Source organism: Podarcis cretensis (assembly GCF_951804945.1).
Source record: "Podarcis cretensis genome assembly, chromosome: 7".
NCBI classification, from domain to species: Eukaryota; Metazoa; Chordata; class Lepidosauria; order Squamata; family Lacertidae; genus Podarcis; species Podarcis cretensis.
This window is the reverse complement of record NC_137176.1, coordinates 37745115-37759055: the sequence shown is the minus strand read 5'-3', so window position 1 is coordinate 37759055 and position 13941 is coordinate 37745115. Positions and strand designations below refer to the sequence as shown.

At 39.4% G+C, this 13941-nt stretch overlaps 1 protein-coding gene and 1 long non-coding RNA gene across 2 annotated transcripts in view; one reads left to right on the top strand and one right to left on the bottom strand.

Moving 5' to 3' along the window:
- The window catches only part of LOC307220166, a 123716-nt gene that overhangs the window by 4882 nt on the left and 104893 nt on the right, over positions 1-13941 (bottom strand). Inside the window, exons 6-8 of the long non-coding RNA XR_013840739.1 lie at positions 8553-8644; positions 7410-7545; positions 6487-6540 (exon numbers count right to left, since the gene is read on the bottom strand). This is a non-coding gene — a long non-coding RNA (uncharacterized lncRNA). The remainder of the gene's footprint in view (positions 1-6486; positions 6541-7409; positions 7546-8552; positions 8645-13941) is intronic.
- The window catches only part of ZNF407 (zinc finger protein 407), a 347724-nt gene that overhangs the window by 297800 nt on the left and 35983 nt on the right, over positions 1-13941 (top strand). The gene's annotated exons all lie outside the window — the stretch shown is intronic.

Here is a 13941-nt window from a genome sequence, read left to right as displayed (position 1 = left end):
ATGATATTCCCATGACTTTTAAAAAGAGCACCAAAAGCATGAAGTTTTAAAGTAGACATATTAAGCAATAAATAGTAGCACTGAAAAATCAATTTAAAAAATCATAGGTAGTTCTTATGGCTAATTTAATTAAGTCTGTATCATGTATAAAACTGCATTTACAAGTCAAGTTATAGCTAGTTGTTCTTATTGAAATGTAGCTCTCGTATACCCTGTGAAAACACAGTGACACACAACTAGCTATAAAAAATGAAATATTCCAACATATCCAATATATCTGTGAATAAATGAGATGTGCAGAAGTAAAAGGGGAAAAAACAACTTAGAGTTGTCGAAAGAATTACATGAGAATAATAGAAGGGTGGTTTTTTTCCCATTTTATTGATTATTCCCAGAACTTTAAGTTTCACAGTTAGATTGACAACTGAGTTATTTGCCCATCCCTAGTGACTGACAATAGATAATGGAAAGGCTTTTACCATGATATAACAGCACAGAATAATTTCTAATTTACTACTGTAGTTCTCATCAAAAGTACCTCAGCAAAAACACTAGATTTATCACTTCAATTACTGGAATTTCACATTTAGTTTAAAGAGACATGTTTCTATAATGTGACAGGCTTTACACATTCTGAACTTATTCAGACATTTCGGCTATCAGAATAATCAGGCACAGATATAAATGAAAGCAATTGTTTTAGTTTTATAACTTTCAGTTCTTTCTGCTTGGCAGTGAATGAAACAGAGCCTAAACTCTGTTGGTCTTTGCCAAATGAGGCATATTTTCAGACCAATTTTTTCTTTCTTTTTAGATATCATGTTCCCAATATTTTATATGAGAACTAATAATATACCATTGAATCAATGATTACAAATCATCATGCATTCTCAGCTGCATTTGTCCAGAAGTTGTGGCTGATATCCAAAACATTTAAATAATCAAATCTGATCAATTAGCAGTAGTGTTTATAGAGGACAAGAGCAGCCTGCGACAAAATGTTGCCATATGGAGCATTCATATTCACAGTTCAGCCGAGCCAGCCATGCCCTGTTCCAGCATGCTGCATTCCACCCTCAAAGCAGCCAGTGTTCCTGGCCACTGAGCATGCTCAGTCCTTATCTTGTTGTTGGGGGCAAAGAATCACTTACGATTTTTTCCACCTAAATATGTTTTGTACTTATCTTGGAGTTCCCCTGAGCCTCATTATAACTCCGTCTTCTGTGCTGATGGTGCCATTTTGGCTACATGTGGATCCACTCTTGGAAAATGAGTTCACTATGAGTAGATTGTATTATCTTACTGAGGGCTGGTAACATCTGAACTTGGAGCTAAAACCTCTTAAGCCGGAGAGCCGATGTGTCGCTTTGGTGCTTTGCTTCTGGTTAAAATGCAACTGTTTATCTCATTACTGTGTCCTTTGACCACCCAAGCCTCATCGACTTCCACTCGTTTTCCTTCTCATTGCATTTTCAACAGAAATCCCTTGCCAATATTTTTGTTCTTCTCTATGCCTTGTTCCATTTTCCCTGTTTGCCTTCTGTATATTTTCTTTCCTCCTTGCTTGTGCGTCACCTTTGCATCCTTCCCTCTCTTCAAGGGCAAGGAAAATGAATTACGGTATCTCTTTCTGTACTCAAGATAGTCCCCACTGTGAGGTAGGCTACACTTCAGTGATAGTGATCTGATCTGAAGGCAATGTTAGCATAGTGCCAACAAATCTAGGTTCCTCCAACTTTTAGCCCTAAACCTTTGTATCGTCTAAACAGTTAGAATTGTGGCATTACAGTGGTACCTCGGGTTAAGTACTTAATTCGTTCCGGAGGTCCGTTCTTAACCTGAAACTGTTCTTAACCTGAAGCACCACTTTAGCTAATGGGGCCTCCTGCTGCTGCCGCGCCACCGGAGCACAATTTCTGTTCTCATCCTGAAGCAAAGTTCTTAACCTGAAGCACTATTTCTGGGTTAGAGGAGTCTGTAACCTGAAGCGTATGTAACCTGAAGCGTATGTAACCCGAGGTACCACTGTATTATGAGTCAGATCCAAGTGCCAAGACTGAATAAGATTTTTCTTGGTTCATCATCCAATGTATGTGAGGTGTAGGATTGTGCTTTGATTGAAGCCCAGGTGTAAATATCTCAACAATAGCATCTGCTTTTTTAATTAGGCAAACTGGTTGGCCAGAGGTAAATAAGCAGTTTTCTTATTGAAGGTCTATGAAGTCCGTTAACATAGGGTTGCACGATCCCTGTCTCAGATCACAGAATCACAGAATCATAGAACTGGAAGGGACCCTGAAGATTGTCTAGTCCAGCTCCCTGCAATCTACCTTTATAGCTTGTGTCCTGTTACTCCAGTCTAGATTGATGTTAATCCTCAGAATGTCCCAGTTATGACTACTCTTTTTCTGTATTTTATTTTTAGCATTCAGATTATTTTCTAATTCTGATAGTTATTTTCCAAAAGCAGACAAATCCATGTGACTTTGTTTTGCACCTCTTTCCTCTCCCTGCCCCCAGGTGGCAGAAATACATACAATCTGAAGCTTGGGAAGAAACTTGGAAGTATCACAACATTGTTTGGGTAGGCAGGCTACAGGCTACATTAAGACACTGTGAGATATGTTATGCCTGACTATTGGCAACATAGGTAAATTATCTGCACCTATGTTTCTTTTTGCTTTATACATTTGTGTTTTTAAAACCATTTTACATGTCAGTTCTTTTTGTGCAGTTTTGTCAGGCTACCATAATATGACTCTGAGATTCTTAGAAACTTTAATATTTCCTTAGTACTCACCAGTGGCAAGTCCAGCCCCTTTTTTTAGTTAACCAACAATAGTGAAAAAACTTTAGAGAGGGGAAGCTTATGTGCCAGGGGAAGTCCACATGGAATGATGACTGCTTGTTGAGAAGGGGTGAGAAACTGGGGCAGAGAGGAGGAATGGAGTAAAGTATCTTGGAAGATGGTATCACTTGAAGCTTGAACAGGAGTATTTCACTGGGTATTCTATATCTGCAGTGTATTTTTCAAGCCATAACTTATGTTTATTAAGACTAAAAATACATTTTACTTAATTTTCTGTGAACAGCATTCCAAAGCATTGACTGTAGTGGGCCTTATTGTAAGAAGGTTTAAAACAACAACAACAACAACAACAACAACAACAACAACAACAACAACAACAACAACAACATGAGAGGGTCTGGAGCCTGTGTACAGGATGAGGGCTCTAAAATATGACCTTAAGTCTTAGTAGGCCAGGTGTTGGGAATCTTTGACCCTCCAAAAGTTGATGAACTGCAACTTTCCAGCAAGCATGGAAATCATCATTCCCAGCAAGCATAGTCAATGGCCAGGGAGGATGGGAATCATAGAATTGTAGAGTTGGACGGGACCCTGAGAATCACCCTAGGAGTTGTAGTTCAGCAACATCTGGCTCACCCAAGGTTCCCCATGCCTACTGGGGGCTTATAATGCAAACCTAATCACCTACTCAGAAGGAAATCCTATTGAATGCAGCAATGCTTACTTCCAGATAAGTGGGTTTTAGGGTTGCGGCTTTAACCCATTAGAGCATGGGTAACTCTGCAATATATGCAGAGGCTTTACCAGGTCAAAGTGTTGACACTAGACAAGTTTATGGTTGAGTAGAAAGAAGTTAGTTCCATGCTAGTAATCCAAACAAAATGGGTGAAGTTTGGTATTGAAGGTGGCATGACTTAGAAGAAGGGTGAGAGTAAGCAGAACCAGAGGGCAAGAGTGGGTGAAGATTGGGATAAAAGATTGGGTTGTTTTTTGTCACAGGAATATAAGGTTATGTCATAGGAGCTGTGATAGATGGTGACTGTCCAGCAAAACATAGGGGAAACAAGGGTAATTCAAGGGCTAATGAGGCACCTTGACTTGAAGAGGCACAGGGATCAGGACAAGATATAGAGTTTGTTACGGAGCAAAGCTCCCAGTAAGACCCTGGGAGATGAGACTGTGAAGCCGAAGAACTCTGCAGCCATTAGCTTCGTTTAATAGCTGTTGCTATGGAAATTTGGAATTTTTATTATCATAGATAAAATAAATCAAAATTAAAAGTTTGGGATAAGGAAGCATGCTTTGAAGGCACACTTTCAAACAGTTGCGTCTGACAGACATGCGCTGCAGCAGGTGTTAGGAAATCATGGGATAAAACTGACTGAAGTATTTTGAGAAAACTGTGATAATGTCAATGGCAAAATTTATTTTACCCAAGTGCAGATGTAAGACATCAAGTTCTCAGACTGATGGCAGAATTAACAAAAAAAAAACACCATCTGCTTCAATAATTATCTGGAAATACTCATATTCTTGGATTTGTTTTAATACCACTTAGTTTCCAGCTTTATTTTATCTGTGTTTGTACACCAACTAGACTAGATTTTGCAAAATGAAGACTCATTCCATCTGATCATTTAAAAATGTGTTTTTGCATGAATAATGAATCTTTGAATTGTTACTAAACAAGCAAATTATTTGCGTATGTGTCACATCGGTTATCAAGTTTGCACATGTGACAGCTTCAACAGCCGTCATGTAAAATGCATAGAGCTTGTAACCATATGTTTTTGCTTGACAAAAAGCTGAAACTCAAGATCAATTTTCAATATGGAATGCACAAATTAACACTTTAAAATGTACCACAATATGTACAGCTTGGCAAAATTTGCAGAAATAGCACGTTTCTAGATATTAACTGATATCTTTGGATTCGACCTTAAGGTATTCAATCATTTTGATTAAAAGACTGATTTCTCATAAAACCACAGTCTGTTGGAGGCGCAAAACCAATGACATTTGAGCATTCATATATTTTCATAAACTTTGAACAATGTCAGTGAGACACCTCTTCAATCTTGGCCACACAACAGCAGGGTATTCAATCTTTCTTTAGCTTAAGACAGAAAATTTGAATATCAGCATAGGGTTATTAATGTGACAGTTCACATAGTGTGAACCATGTTGATTCTTAGGAAGCAGATCTGTCGAATATATAGTGTATGTGCTTTGCTCTTATTCTTTAAGGAGGGAAAAATCAACCAGAGATCCAAGACTCCCTTTCAAAATGAAATTGATGCCCCATCATTCTTTGTGTAAAACATAAAAAGAACTGGCATCAGGTTGCCAATGACACAAGTATTGTTTTCATACTATTTTTATTGCTTGTTCATACTCTTTATACTGACTATTAAAAGTCATAAAATATGCGTTGCAAATTTCATTGTGCATTATTAGCCTTTTTTTCTTGTATGATTTCCTTAATAAACAGCCTCATTAAAAATGACTGAGCTGTAAAAATTAACTACTTGACTGTGTGTGTGTGTGTGTGTGTGTGTTTGCTGGTGCTGTTTCTGCTTGAATTTAAAGGTGCAGATTAGTAAAAAGACAACTTTTCCCATGGATTTTCCTTCACATTAGTTCTGGGCTAGTATAATCAATTTTGTATATATTACATCATGTTGCAAGTGATATGCAATGTAGGTTGGAGGGGTATTTAAAAAAAATACCCTATTGCTCTGAATGAGAATCTCTCTCTCTCTCTCTCTCTCTCTCTCTCTCTCTCACACACACACACACACACACACACACACACACACCTGATAACATTCATTAGGATTTTTCTTTTTCTGTTGTTCCCTGAGCAGCTTGGGAGAAACCAGATGGGCTGTAAGGGGAAGATGAGCAATTCTGTCCTGCCCAAACAGCAAATGTGACAACACATTGTTTAGTAAGACGACAGTGAGGTGCATGTGTTAATATGTTATAAAGCACCCACAGATGTCTCTAAAATTTTCACAAATGTAACCCTGCCAAGTTAAGAAACAACACAATAACTATCACTGTGATAGTAGGAAGCTTCATTGTTGTCATTTTGTAAGGGTGAGCTACCAGCAGCTACAGCTGTTGAAAACAATATGATTTGCTTAACTCTTTGTCTGTCCTATAAACTCAGTTAAATTAACTTTGTAACTAAGCCAGAGGATTTATTTTTTGTAACACTTAATATATTTTACATTGCCTCTTATTTTGGTAAGGATTCACTTTTAAAACAGCTGATTTGAACATTGTACCCATAGATGATAAACTTTCCAAAACAAAACATCATTAATGGTTTAACAGCAAACTGTAATACTACGCGATAGCTACTTTATCAACAAATGAAACTCTTATGAACAAAAAACAAATCCAGAAATTAGCGTTAGATTAAGGGATTTTGTTCCAAATGTGTCATTAGGATCTTTTGCAAAATAATAATATCTGAACATTGTACTGTGGCTGGCATTCCAAAAGTGCATGACCAGTTCCCTGGACCCAAGGGTCTGGTCATTTATTTCTCAAAATGCAGGCCCTTATGCCATGTAGCAAATAATTTTTAAAATGGAGGATACTTATAAAAACAGATTGTGATATATAGCATGGACTGTCTGCTGTTAAAGAAAAAAGTACAGTCATACCTCGGGTTGAAGTTGCTTCAGGTTGAGCATTTTCAGGTTGCGCTCCATGGCAACCTGGAAGTAACGGGACGCGTTACTTTTGGGTTTCACCGCTTGTGCATGTGCAGACGCTCAAAATGACATCACGTGCATGTGCAGAAGCGGCAAATCACGACCCGCGCACGTGCAGACGTGGGTTGCGTTCTGCTCTGGATGTGAACGGGGCTCCGGAACGGATTCCGTTCACATCCAGAGGTACCACTGTAGTGACAACTCCCATTGGCCAGTTACAAGCCCTTGGGCACACCTAAGGTAGCGTTCTGGATCCTAGCTTGGTTATGGTCATACCAGAATAAGGGCATGATGCCACCAAGTTGCTCACACTAAGCAAGTCTGGATCTGGTCAGTGCCTGGCTGGCTGGTTAGCTAGAATTTCATATATGCTGTCCAGGTTTCCATGTTGGAAGGAAGGTGGGCTAATTTCCAGAGGGGTAGACATATTGGAGCAAACGCAACAGAAAAAGTCATAAAGACTAACAAATTTATTGTGGCACAAGCTTGCATGAACTGTATTTTACTTCGTTAGGTGCATTGCATTTTATCCTCTGTTGCAGATACATGTATACCCATATGTGTAAGTATATATTCTGCTGCACACTTCCATATTAGAACACTGGCTCCCTAGCACAAAGGTCACCAACCATTTTGGACTAGTGGGCACAGTTTGAATGTTGAGAGGGTGCTGGGGGCACCAGTCACAAAATGACTGCCATGAAGCAGGTGTGGTGTAACATAAATTGGCTGCCACAGGGAGCATGGCATAACACAGAGTTAGAGAGACAACCACCCCCAGCAACCTTGCACTTGCCATGGGAAGTCAACTATGTCCTGCTGCTCCTGTTTATGGAGATCAAGCACACACACTGTTGCTGTCTAATAACAACCTTCATGGCTGCCATAACCCTAGTGGGTGCCGGGTTGTTGACCATTGTTCCTAGTGCCTTGAAATTGTTGAAGACTGTCATTCAGTATTCTTTCATGTCCAAAGGAGTGTGGGCTTAGGTCTTCTGCTGTGCTGATCTGGAAAAGAAAACCCTTGCTTCTCATTATACGGCATATGTATGTACCTATAAATGTATTGTTATTAAACATGTTGCATGCATATGGAGTTGTAAATACTTGGGACAGTTTCCCCAGAAACAAGCAATGAGAAAAGCTGCATGTTAGGGGATAATATGACAAAATTATAAGCATTCTAAAACAGAACATACTGTTTGCTAATGGCATTGATCTGCTTTATTTATTTTGTTCAGTTCTTATCTAATCATTCTCTGTCCTTTTCTGCAAAATGCATTAGTGACTATAGACCTGATTTATTCAGGAAAAATTCTCAGTGTTTGGATAAGCAGTGAAAGATAGGTTCCAGTGGAAGTCATGCTATCACTGATCTGTGGGAGGATAGTGATAGGAACAATAGCAGCATAAATTCAGAATGTGAAGGGTTCTTCTGACTAGTGAACAAAAGCTTTCTTGACTGGTCGTTATGGGTTCATGTAGAAAGTTCATTGGAATCTGCAGTGAAATATTTACTTAGAAATAATTTTAAGCTGACTGATAGGAAAGCATTCCACTTGATGCAGTTCCATATCCATTTCTATCCCAGAACAATGACAAGGCTTTTCTCCAACCTTTGCATTTTGCAGTCACAACTCTGTGGGTGAGAAGCCTTGGGAAAGCTTTATTTTATTTCCAGCAGTGAACTCTTTATAATAAGAATGGGGAGCAGCAATTTATCCCAACTCTTCTTCCTCATCACTGCATAATAGGAATGGGAAGGAGGTGCACATGTTACTACCAAAAAGCAATAGGATTGAAATACCTGATTTAGGCAGGGAGTTTATGCATTCCAATTGAATGCAGCTTGCTTTCAAATAGAACTTCATTATTGGCAGAGCGAAGCATTAATGAACTAATTAATTAAAAATATTTCTAAATCTCTTAAGATTTCTAAGCAATGTAAAACAGTAGAAATTATGCACTAAAAGAATAAAAAGCAGAGCTAAAAGCACAGTGGTATGGAGTGCAACCTTATGGATCTGGAGAAGACTGGACAAATAATCTGGGGTCACATATGTGATATGGGTATCTGGTGCTGCCAATACATCTATTCTAGTTCTAACTGTAAAGGAAGCACATGTTCAGATTCAGTACTAAATAGTAAGCACACATATACAATACATATAAATTTATTTTCTTCCTTTTTTAAATGAATGCTTAGAAGGGATAGATATATTATTTATTGGCTTTTTGCTAATAAAATTACTGAGAATTGTGGTGTAATGCTTGAAAGCTACAGCTGTGTTTGTTGCCCATTATTATACAATGAAGGCATTCTTTTTATAACTCTAGGGCAATAATGAGCACTAATTTAGCTACCCTAAGTTGTCAATACATGTTTTATTATACCTGTGGATCTGTTTTCCAGTTTCCCAAGGTAATCCCCCAGTGGAAGTACTATTAGGCATCAGCCATTTGTCAGGAAGCAGTTTGTTTTCTGTTTCATTGCAGAAACTCACATACAGCTTTGTGGCTATCAATTAGAATTTTTAAAACAGTGAATGCTCACCATTATGAACCGCAGCAGCTTTTCTTTCCACTACAATAAGAAGCTGCTCTATTTCCAGTGATGACAACAACAACAAAGGCCAGTGACTATGTTTGCGACTTGCAACACATGGTTTATTGGTTTTTACCTGTTGTTTGTTGGGGACTGTTGTGAGAATTGTTTAAAGATGCCATGTAAAATATTTGTGCCTCAAAATTCAGATGATAATAATTTTTTATTGTTTATGTTTCAGTCTTCTACTAAATATAACAATAAATGCATACAATATAATAAAAACTAAACTAAAAACAACAAAAAATATAACGCAATCTGTACTTTACAAAAAGGAACAACAGTGACAATGAAAAATGATTAAACCTGGTAACAATAAAACTGGGTGCAACTGGTCAGTGTGTCTGGCTGTTAACCTGAAGGTTGGTAGTTCGAGCCCAGGGACAGCTGTGGTTGGGATTCCTGCATTACAAGGTGTTGGACAAATGTCCCTTGGCGTCCCTTCCAACTCTACAATTCTGTGATTCTCTGCCAGCCTATTGAAACAAGGTCTCCACATCCTGCCAGAAGACACACAGAGACATGGTTCACACATCACATTAAGCCAAACTTTAGCTTAGTGGAACTAGACCAATGTGTAGGTTGCTGGAGGTTTTGGCTTACTGCGCTGTCCAAGCCTGGGTTTGTGCTTAAGTTCTTTCCACAACAGCCACAAGTTGTAGCCACTGCATTTTGTACCAGTGGGGCTTCAAAGACAACCCCATGCAGAGTTTATTTCAATTAATTCAGCCTTCTGGTAACTGAAGCCAAGGCTGTCTTCTCTAAGAAAGGTTGCAAATGGCATGCACACACATACATGTCCACAAAATTAACACTTCAGTTGTGGTTCGGTTCCTCTGTGTATTTCTTTTGTTTGTTTCAGTTTCATAGCTTGCCACATTTGGGATATGTAACAAAAGCAGAAAATCCCTGGTGGTCTGTCACATTAAAGTGGCATTAAATTTTCTCCACTTGGGCTGCTGCAAGAAACTCATAAGTCCTGAAAACCAGCATAGGCAACACTTTGGGAGGTCTTTCTGTTTGGATTTTGATGAGTTAACTGGGAGGGAGCCATGATGAACATTCTTGCTATCTAAATCCAGTAGCAAAATCGGGTTATAAGAAAGTGGCTACCAATAGTTAGCTAAGGATAAATCAAGCTGTGAAAGTGAATGCTTTCTATTACCAAATGGTTTAAACCAGGAACAACTGGTGCAGGGCAACTGCTGCCACAAAATTTATAGCAAATGCAGTATGAAACTGTTTCAGAGAATTCATAGGGCTTTAGTGCAAGTAATCATGATTAGTGTACAAACAAGCCCTGGAATCGGAAGGCATTTGCTTCCCACAGTGCATTTTAATATGGCTCACGTTTCCTTGTTCATAAATGTACTTTCTGGAGAAAGGGAAGGGTGATAAATTAGAAGTATTTGGACCTTTGAAGCCAGTGGTGTAGTGAATAGACATTTGTTCTACCTGCATTCATGGATAGCAAATAACCTGCTCAGGATAGCAAATAACCTCCTGTCCCCTTGCTTGCACTCCAGGAGCAAGAGATTTTCTCACCTCTGGCAAGCTCCTTCCCTGACCCAATTTCTTCAAAAATTCCAAAGAATTCTGGGACTGAAGTATCTGTCCCCATTCACAAGGTGCACTTGCTCTGAAGCACACTCTCAGCATTGTAGATGAATAAGCAGGAACAGCAAGGTCTAAGCAGAGGAGTGGAGAGCAGGCACATTTGCATAGCAATTCAGTCCTCCCCTGAGGGCTCTTTTGAGGCTTGCCTGATAAGAGGAGCACAACAAGAGGATTCATTTCTGGCATGTTTAACTGTTAGCTATCTGTAATTGTTTGTGTGGAGGATTAACTCAGGAGGCGGAGGGAAGTGTCCAGTCCAATTTTTTTCTTTTCCCCTTCTTGCAATTTGGCACTAAAGCAGAAGGAAGAAGCAACCTTTACAGAAGTCCTGACAGCATCTGTGTCACATACGTGTGCGCGCACACATGCATGCACATACATACTGGGCTTTTAAATGTTTTCTTTTAAAGCTGCTCAGAGCAGCAAAGGTGGGAAGAGGTGCAGAAATTCATACTGAAAGTAAGCATATAGAATTGCACTGTGTCAGTCTTTTAAATCTGTAGTATTCTTATTTATTAAATGCCTGCATACAGTTAGTAATCCATATATCCATTCCTAGTACAGGTGTACCTCGGGTTACATATGCTTCAGGTTACAGACTCCCCTAACCCAGAAATAGTACCTTGGGTTAAGAACTTTGCTTCAGGATGAGAAGAGAAATCATGCGGCGACGGCGCCATTAGCTAATTAGCTATTAGGCATTAGCTAAAGTGGTCTTTAGGTTAAGAACAGTTTCAGGTTAAGAATGGACCTCCGGAACGAATTAAGTACATAACCAGAGGTACCACTGTAATGCTAAGAAGTAAGGCCTAATGAAATTGTAATAGGGTTGGACTTCGCAGCTGGTAGGTAGACAATAAAGTCTGGCTAGTAAGTCCCACCACAGTTTGTAGATCCCTACAAATCACTATTTCTGACGGTAACCCCATGGGAGTGGGAGGCATGATATATTCTATGTTTATATCCTTGGAGGAAGAGCAGGATACAAATGCATTGGATGGTGATTTTCTTTTTATACAACAACAATCAAAATATAACTCCATGGTTGTTGTTTTTGCAAGCTATTCGAATTACTATCAATATGATACTAGGCCAATGAACTGAAGTCATTTCAAGCACTGAGGGTATCTGAATGTGGTTGGTGCTGGACTACAAATTATCGGCACCTTTTATGAATTGTCTGAATGCTTTCATCTGCTTTCAAAAGCATGTCATCAGGCGGGTAATCTATTAATTGAAACTTAAAGCTCAGCAATGGCATTCTTTACCTTGCAAATGTTTTGTTCAGCCAGATAATTCTTTTAGTTGAAGTGCACGTTTTCCCCAAACTAACATGTTTCATTTTGCTAGAAGTTGGCATGGATCCCATTGGTAGAAGAAATTATGTTTGCGCTTCAGCATTTGTTAGCCATGCAGGCCAATGGGTGTTACGCAAGAAAAAGGAGGAGTGAGGCACAGTGTGGTGCTAGAATCTTATATAAATTATAATTTGTGAAAAATGAACCATGTAGGGGACTTTGTGCTTAGTGTTCTCTTAGTAAAAGTAAAAGATCCTCCAGCAGAATCTTTGAAGCAGCTGGTCAGATATTGCTAATCTCAAGTTTCCAGAACTTGCATTCAGAATTGTTATATGGGTCTTGAAATCAAATTATGGTTTAGAGAGCACAATGGACTTGAAGGCATGTGATTTGTCTTTTGGTTATGAACATTTTCCAGATATTCATGTGCAGCTATAGTCATAAGGTATATTAACTATTTGCCCCTCCCCATAATAGAAGTATTTGCAAACCATACAGTTAAGCAACTTGCAGCCTTCTTTAAAAGATCACTTTTATTAATTAGTACCACTAATACACCCCTTCATGGATCACTGCCTTGCCGTGGCGAAGGGGCTTGAAGAACTCAGAGAAGCTATGAACTATGCCGAGCAGGGCACCCAAGATGAACAGGTCATAGTGGAGAGTTTTGACCAAACGTGATCCACCTGGAGGAGGAACCGGCAAGCCACTCCAGTATCCCTGCCAAGAAAACTCCATGGACAAAGACAACAGGCATATAAAAGTTATGACGCTGGAAGATGAGCCCCTCAGGTCGGAAGGCGTCCAACATGCTACTGGGGAAGAGCGGAGGGCAAGTACAAGTAGATCCAGAGCTGATGAAGCGGCTGGGCCAAAGCCGAAAGGACGCTCAGTTGCGGATATGCCTGGAAGCGAAAGGAAAGTCCAATGCTGTAAAGAAAAATATTGCATAGGAACCTGGAATGTAAGAACCATGAACATGGGTAAGTTGGAGGTGGTCAAAAATGAGATGGCAAGAATAAATATTGACATCCTGGGCATCAGTGAACTAAAATGGACGGGAATGGGTGAATTCAGTTCGGATGACCATCATATCTACTACTGTGGGCAAGAAACCCGTAAAAGAAATGGAGTGGCCCTCATAGTCAACAAAAGAGTGGCAAAAGCTGTACTGGGATGCAATCTCAAAAATGATAGAATGATCTCGATACGAATCCAAGGCAGACCTTTTAACATCACAGTAATCCAAGTTTATGCACCAACTACTGGTGCTGAAGAAACTGAAATTGACCAATTCTATGAAGACTTACAACACCTTATAGAAGTGACACCAAAGAAGGATGTTCTTCTCATTATAGGGGATTGGAATGCTAAAGTAGGGAGTCAAGAGATAAAAGGAACAACTGGCAAGTTTGGCCTTGGAGATCAAAACAAAGCAGGGCAAAGGCTAATAGAGTTCTGTCAAGAGAACAAGCTGGTCATCACAAACACGCTTTTCCAACAACACAAGAGACGACTCTACACATGGACATCACCAGATGGGCAGCATCGAAATCAGATTGATTATATTCTCTGCAGCCAAAGATGGAGAAGCTCTATACAGTCAGCAAAAACAAGACCTGGAGCTGACTGTGGCTCAGATCATCAGCTTCTTATAGCAAAATTCAAGCTTAAACTGAAGAAAGTAGGAAAAACAACTGGGCCGGTAAGATACAATCTAAGTCAAATCCCTTATGAATACACAGTGGAAGTGAGGAACAGGTTTAAGGATTTAGATTTGGTGGACAGAGTGCCTGAAGAACTATGGATGGAGGCTCGTAACATTATACAGGAGGCAGCAACGAAAACCATCCCAATGAAAAGGAAATGCAAGAAAGCAAAGTG